Below are 7,070 nucleotides of genomic sequence, written 5' to 3' on the forward strand. Positions count from 1 at the left end.
CAATCGAAAATTAAGCAGAAGACCTAAATAGACATTTCTCCAAAAAAGACACACACATGGCAGATAGGCACATGAAAAAATGCCCAACAACACTAATTCTTAGAGAAATGTAAATTAAAACTACAATGAGGTATAACTTCACACTGGTCAGAATGGCCATCATTAAAAAGTCCACAAATAATAAATGCTAGAGAGGATGTGGAGAAAATGGTACCCTCCTACACTGTTGGTAGGAATGTAAATTGATGCAGCCACTATGGAGAACAGTATGGATGTTCCTTAAAAAACTGAAAATAGAGTTGCCATATGATCCAGCAATCCCATCCTGGGGATATATCTGAATAAAACACTAATTTGAAAAGATACAAGCACCCCAATATTCAAAGCAGCACTTTTACATAGTCAAGACATGGAAGCCACCTAAATGCCCATCGACAAATGAATGGATAAAGAAGATGTGTGTGTGTGTGTGTGTGTGTGTTTATATTTATATTGTGTATTGGTATTCCATTGTGTTTATATACTCAGCCATAAAAAATAATGAAATAATGCCATTTGCAGCAACATGGACGGATCCAGAGATTATCATACTAAGTGAAGTAAGTCAGAAAGAGAAACATAAAAACCACGTGATATCACTTATATGTGGAACCTGAAATATGGTACAAATGAACTTATTTACAAAACAGAAACAGACTCACAGACATAAAAACAAACAAACAAACAAAAATTATGGTTACCAAAAAGGAAAGGTGATGGGAGGGATTAGGGAATTAGCAGATACAAACAACCATATATAAAATAGATAAACAACAGGGTCCTACTACATAATGTAGGGAACTATATTCAATATCCTGTAATAAACCATAATGGAAAAGAATATGAAAAAGAATATATATATGTATATATGTATAACTGAATCACTTTGCTATACACCAGAAACTAACACAGCATTTTAAATCAACTGTACTTCAATAAAAAATAAAAAATAATGATAATGCTAAAGGATCAATACATCAAGAGGAATAACAATCCTACACATGGATGTACCTAATAACAGAGCTTCAAAATACATGAATCAAAAAATGGATAGAAATACAAAGAGAATTTGGCATATACAAAAATATAGCTATAGATTTCAATATTGTGCCCTTAAAAATGGATAGAACAATTAGACCAAAAATCAGTAACGATATAGAAAATTTAAAAAGCAATTTCCATAACTGGACCTAGTTAACATTACAGAACATTTTTATCAACCACATCAGAAAACACATTCTTTTTAAATGTATGCCAATTATTTTCCAAAATAGACCATATTCTGGTCCATAAACCCCTCTCAAAGGATCTGAGTCATACAAAACATGTTATCTGACCACGATGGACTTAAAAACCATTTTGAAAGATCTTTCAAATATCCCTAATACTTAGAAATTAAATAACACACTTTTAAATAGCACATGGGTCAAAGAAAAAAATCAAAAGTGTCATTAGAAAGTATTTTGAGTTGAATGAAAAATGAATACACAACATAACAGAATTTGTAAGGGGCAGCTAGGACAGTACATAGGGGGAAATTTATAGAACTAAACACAAATATTAGAAAATAAGAAGGATTTCAAATCAATGATCTCAACTTCCCTCTTAAGAAACTAAGAGAGTGAGAATAAATGAGACCCAAAATAAGCAGTAAAAGTAAATAATAAAGATCAGAGCAAAATCCATTAATAGCAAACAGAAAATGAATTCAGAAAAATAATGAAATCAAAAGCTTGTTCTTTGAAAAACTCAGTAAAGTTGACAAACTTCTTGCTGGGTTAATCAGGAAAAAAATAAAGGAAGGACACAAGTCTGTGTCAGGAGTAAGAATAGTGACATTACTACAGAATCTACAGATATTACAAAGGAGAAAAAGGGAAAGTTGTAAGCAATTTTATTTTGACAATTTAGAAGAAATGGATTAATTTTTTGACTGACACTAACAAAATTACTCAAACTAACAAAAGAAGGAATATGTAACCTAAAAACCTCCATCTCTTTTAAATAAGTTGAATTTGTAGTTAACATTGTCACTGTGAAAACTCTGTACTTAGATGTATTTGCTGGTGACTACCAACTATTTGAAAAAATAATACAAATTCAATTCTACCTCTTCCAGAAATTTGGAGAGGAAGAAACACTCTCAACTCATTCTAAAAAGTAAACATTACTCTGAAACCAATACCAGACAAAACTGTTACAAGAAAACTGCCGACCAATACTTTCTTGAACATAGATGCAAATAATTTAAATGTTAAAAAATGTTATCAAATTGAATCTAATTGCATGTGAATAATACATCATGACCAAGTGAAATTCATCCAAGAAAGGCAAGATTTATTTAATATTCCAAAACAAATAAATGTAATTTATGATAATAACAATTCCATTGTATGATTGATGCCCATCATTCTGATACAGTCTCAAGCACATAATGACCTGCTTCCATATTTAGGAAACTGGTAAGACCAAACACTCTGCATCAACTAAAATGTAGAGTTTTATGTAACCATTATATTTTTCCTTATCATTCTTCGAAGTTTGAGAATCATTTCAAACTAAAAAGTGAGGCAAAGTAGTTGGCCAAACACATAACTGTCTATGGCACAGATCTATGAATGCATAAATACTTCCTTGACACTTACTAGAAATAAAGACCGATATCATTTGAAAAGTCCTTAGTCAACACTTTTTCCCAATGCTCTTGCTCTGTTTGTGAGAGATGTGAGATTAAATGAGGTTAAGTGGTTTAAACTCATTTACTCCCTGATTATAATTTTTCCCTACTTTACTTAGGGATCATTTTCCAATCAATTCACCTAAACTCTTACCTGGAACTGTATTCTCTTTAGTTCTAGAAATTTCTCTTACACTTATATGACCAAACCCCAGCTTCAAGAAATCTAACTGATCTGCCTTATCTACTATTACTATTATCAACTTTGGCATTTCAACATTCATGTTAACATAATAGATGATCCATTTCTGGCCCCTCAGTTTTTTGAAATATTTAATATCTGTGATCTTTTCCTCTGTTCCACCCTAAGCAAGCACTCCTATGCTCATATTCCACTTTTCATCATCAAAAATGATAACACCTCTCAAATCTACATTTTTTTAGTATTCTCCTCTAGTTTTAATCACCACATTTTTTTATTATCACTCATTTACTCAAGTATTCACTCCAACATTTCTTCAATCTCCTCAGGACCTACAGTCCACTTAAAACTTTTCACTCATGTCCTCACCTCTCTGTAACCCGTTTAGAGTTCATGCTTCAGCACCACAATCACTCGCCTGTAAATCTCTTAACTTCTTCACATCTTTCTCCTCCTGCCGTATCCACTTGGAAACATCAAGTCTGAATTAATTCTAAGTTTAACCTGACATGTACCTCCATCTGAAATGCTCAGTGAATAACACAACCATGCTGATTTGTGTCACTTAAATGTATTTTACAATGTTACAAATGGACATTTGATATTGTACAACATTATGCTCCATTCCCTTACCAAGTTTAATTCTCCAATGACAGAGACAATATTCTCACCTTTTTTTTTGTCAGAATACCAACACCAATTTCCCTTTTCAGATAATGAGATCTTTTCTCTCATGTTTCCCCCTTTTAATTTTAATAACATTATTATTATCTCTACTTTTTATTTCTTCCTAATTATATCATTAACGAGTAATTGTTGAGCATGCCCGTGGCCCGCGGCCCGCGACGAGATGGCAGTTACGGTTCTGGACACAGTGGATATGGTTATAGAAGAAGTGGCCGAGATAAATATGGCCCTCCTACCCGCACAGAATACAGACTTTTTGTGGAGAATTTGTCAAGTCGGTGCAGCTGGCAAGACCTAAAGGATTATATGCGTCAGGCGGGAGAAGTGACCTATGCAGATGCTCACAAGGGACGCAAAATTGAAGGGGTGATTGAATTTGTGTCTTACTCTGATATGAAAAGGGCTTTGGAAAAGTTAGATGGAACTGAAGTCAATGGCAGAAAGATCAGATTAGTTGAAGACAAGCCCGGTTCTAGACTATGCCGGTCCTACTCCAGGAGCCGGAGTCACTCAAGGTCGCGCTCTCGAAGCAGACATTCTCGTAAGAGCAGAAGCCAAAACGGCAGCAGCAAAACCAGTCATTCTAAGAGTAGATCTCTATCCAGGTCAGGCTCCCGTTCCTGGAGCAAGAGCCACAGCCGCCGCAAGAAGGACCAGAACCAGACCCGCAGCCGCAGCGCCGACAAGCGCCACAGCAGAGCAAGGACCAGGCCGAGGAGAAGGTCCAGAACAGCGACAGCACTGGCAAGTCCAAGAGCCGCAGCCCCAGCAGGCAGAAAAGCAAGAGCAAAAGTAGTCAGGAGAGGGGCGCGCAGGAGAAGCGGGGCAGCGTGAGCAGAAGCAGAAGCAAGGAGAAGAGCCTGCGCAAGAGCCGCAGCCGGAGCCGCAGCAAAGGAAGCAGACGCAGCCGGAGCCACAGCAAAAGCAAGGACAAGAGGAAGTGGAGGAAGAGAAGCAGGGAGGAGAGCCGCAGCCGCAGCAAGAGCAAGAGTAGCAGAAAACGAGGCGGCAAGCAAGACAGCAAGTCGGGCAGCAGCAAGAAGAGGAAGAAGGAAGACACCAACCGCTCTCAGCCCAGATCGCGATCCCGCTCAGGCTCAAAAGAGCGGGAACGTGCCAAGTCCGAGTCTGGCCAGAGGGAAGGCCGAGGGCAGAGTGAGGATGCTGGCACCAATCAGGAGACCCGGTCCAGGTCGAGGTCCAATTCCAAACCTCCCATCAGAATCATTCTCCAGACCAAAGTCCGTGTCAAAAACCCAATCCCGGTCCAGGTCTAGATGCAGGTCTGCGTCCAGATCGCCCTCCCGGTCTAGATCTAGGTCCCACTCAAGGTCCTAACTGGCTACGACCACAGCTGGAACTACCCGAGAAGTCTTTTGTGCATGTTTGGTAGCCATAGCACAAGTGATTGAAGTAGAACATATGTCACTGCTGTACATTTTTAACTCCCCTAATGGTGTGTCTACAGTTGTTAAGTCTAAGTGCTTCCTCTCCGTAAAGCCTCCTGGCGTCAGGCCTTCCTGCTCGACTGAAAGCAGTCTTCTCTTTGAAAACCCCCTTTCCTCATGGCCCACAGAAGAATATCCAAAATGCCTTGGCTTTGAGTCCTGGCCTTTCCTACAGGGAGCTCAGTACCTGGATGGCTTGAAGGCTGGAATGATGACATAGGTAGGTATGGTGAGTTCAACCACTTTGCCCTTGAATTGATGCCCTTTCATGTATGCCATTTAGTGAAAGTGCTAAGTCTTAAGTTTCCTACCACTTTTGTTTCATATTTTTGGACTTAACAAAGTTGTGAATAGCACAGTTGAGGAAAATTGATACCTGCAGTAACCCATAGGAAATAAACCATAGAGTTCCATATTCTGGTATTGTGATTATATTGTTTTATACTAAAAAAGGAAAGGAAATATTTTTTTTTATTTTATTTTTCCCCGTCTTGAAAAGTATAGTGACTCCTGTTTCCATTATATTTGAATAAAGACTATTTTTGCTTGACAAAAAAAACACAAAACTTAATAACATTATTATTATCTCTACTTTTTCTTTCTTCCTAATTATATCATTAACCAGTTTCAAAGACTCAGTGGCTTTCTACTGCAATTAGAATAAAGGCTAACTATGCCTTAGAGTATCTTTTAAGGTCTAGCTCCTGCCTACTTTCTAACCTATTTCTCTTAACTTTTCTAACTTTTACTACACTCCAGTTACATATATATTGCTTTTATTGTTAATTCTGACTTCTTTCTCTTGATTCATCAGTTTTAAAAACAATGATTTGATTTCCTAGAATCCTTCAAAAATACCCATTTCTCACACTATCATCACAAACTTACACACATGAAAATTTCGGATGTTTTAAATGTACTTGATAATTATTTTTATTGTTGCTCAAATTGTCCTATCTTTGGTCAGTGTGTGCTTTTCCACACTCCTGGATCCTTCTGACATATCTGTAGTAAATTTGATAGTTTCTTTGCTTTCACGTTTGACAAGATGTTTCAGACGTGTCCAGCCATAAGCATGGGATCATCCATTCATTCAGAGGTGCCCATTTTCTTCTTAGCAGAAAAATTACAGTAATTCTAGCAAGAGGTAGGTGGAACAATCTTGCTTAAATCACCCTCCTCTATATTGAAGTCTTTTAGAAAGTGACCCAGACAGTTCACCCTTAAGGATATTATCCTTGTCATTAAAAAGTGATGGGGGGCTTCCCTTGTGGCGCAGTGGTTGAGAGTCCGCCTGCCGATGCAGGGGACGCGGGTTTGTGCCCCGGTCCGGGAAGATCCCACATGCCATGGAGTGGCTGGGCCCGTGAGCCATGTCCGCTGAGCCTGCGTGTCTGGAGCCTGTGCTCCGCAACGGGAGAGGCCACCACAGTGAGAGGCCCATGTACCACAAAAAAAAAAAAAAAAAAAAAGTGATGGGAATATTCTACCATAAGGACAATTGCTTCTCACCATTTGGCATGTTTGTTTTAATATCCTAGTTCATAAAATATACTGAAGTCATGTGACAAATACCTCATTAGTGACACAACAAGTTATGATCACATGAATTCTCATATCTCATCTGTTTTTACTGTGTATTTGAATATGGATCAATTTGTTTCATAATGAGCTCTTACACGGTTCTCCTGTGTACAGTTGCTTCCATCATAGCTGTATTTAAAATGAGTATTTTGAAGGAATATCTACAGAATTTGTAGCCAAAAGAGGCAAAAATTAAAATAGTAAGCAAGCACTGATAAATTCAAGGACAGTAAGATATCTAAGCCAGATTGCAAAGCCTATCCAGGGAAACGTAATCCATAGATAGAATTCTGAGGGGAAGAAAATGAGAGCAGTGGTTTTATCCAAGTATTGCTGCTGGTGGTGAGAATACTTCTTGATTATCTGTGTGGAGTGTAATATATTTAAATTTTTCTAAAAGGTACAAAATTCTGGCTAAGAAAATTATGTTAAA

At 37.8% G+C, this 7,070-nt stretch overlaps 1 pseudogene across 1 annotated transcript; it reads left to right on the plus strand.

Annotated features, from left to right (window-relative positions):
- Positions 1–3,740: 3,740 nt before the first annotated feature.
- LOC309799148 lies at positions 3,741–5,565 on the plus strand (annotated as a pseudogene). Its single transcript has one exon. The product of its transcript is annotated as an uncharacterized misc_RNA (transcript).
- The last annotated feature ends 1,505 nt before the right edge of the window (positions 5,566–7,070 follow it).

Source organism: Mesoplodon mirus (genome assembly GCF_964341445.2).
Source record: "Mesoplodon mirus genome assembly, chromosome: 3".
Lineage (NCBI taxonomy): Eukaryota > Metazoa > Chordata > Mammalia > Artiodactyla > Ziphiidae > Mesoplodon > Mesoplodon mirus.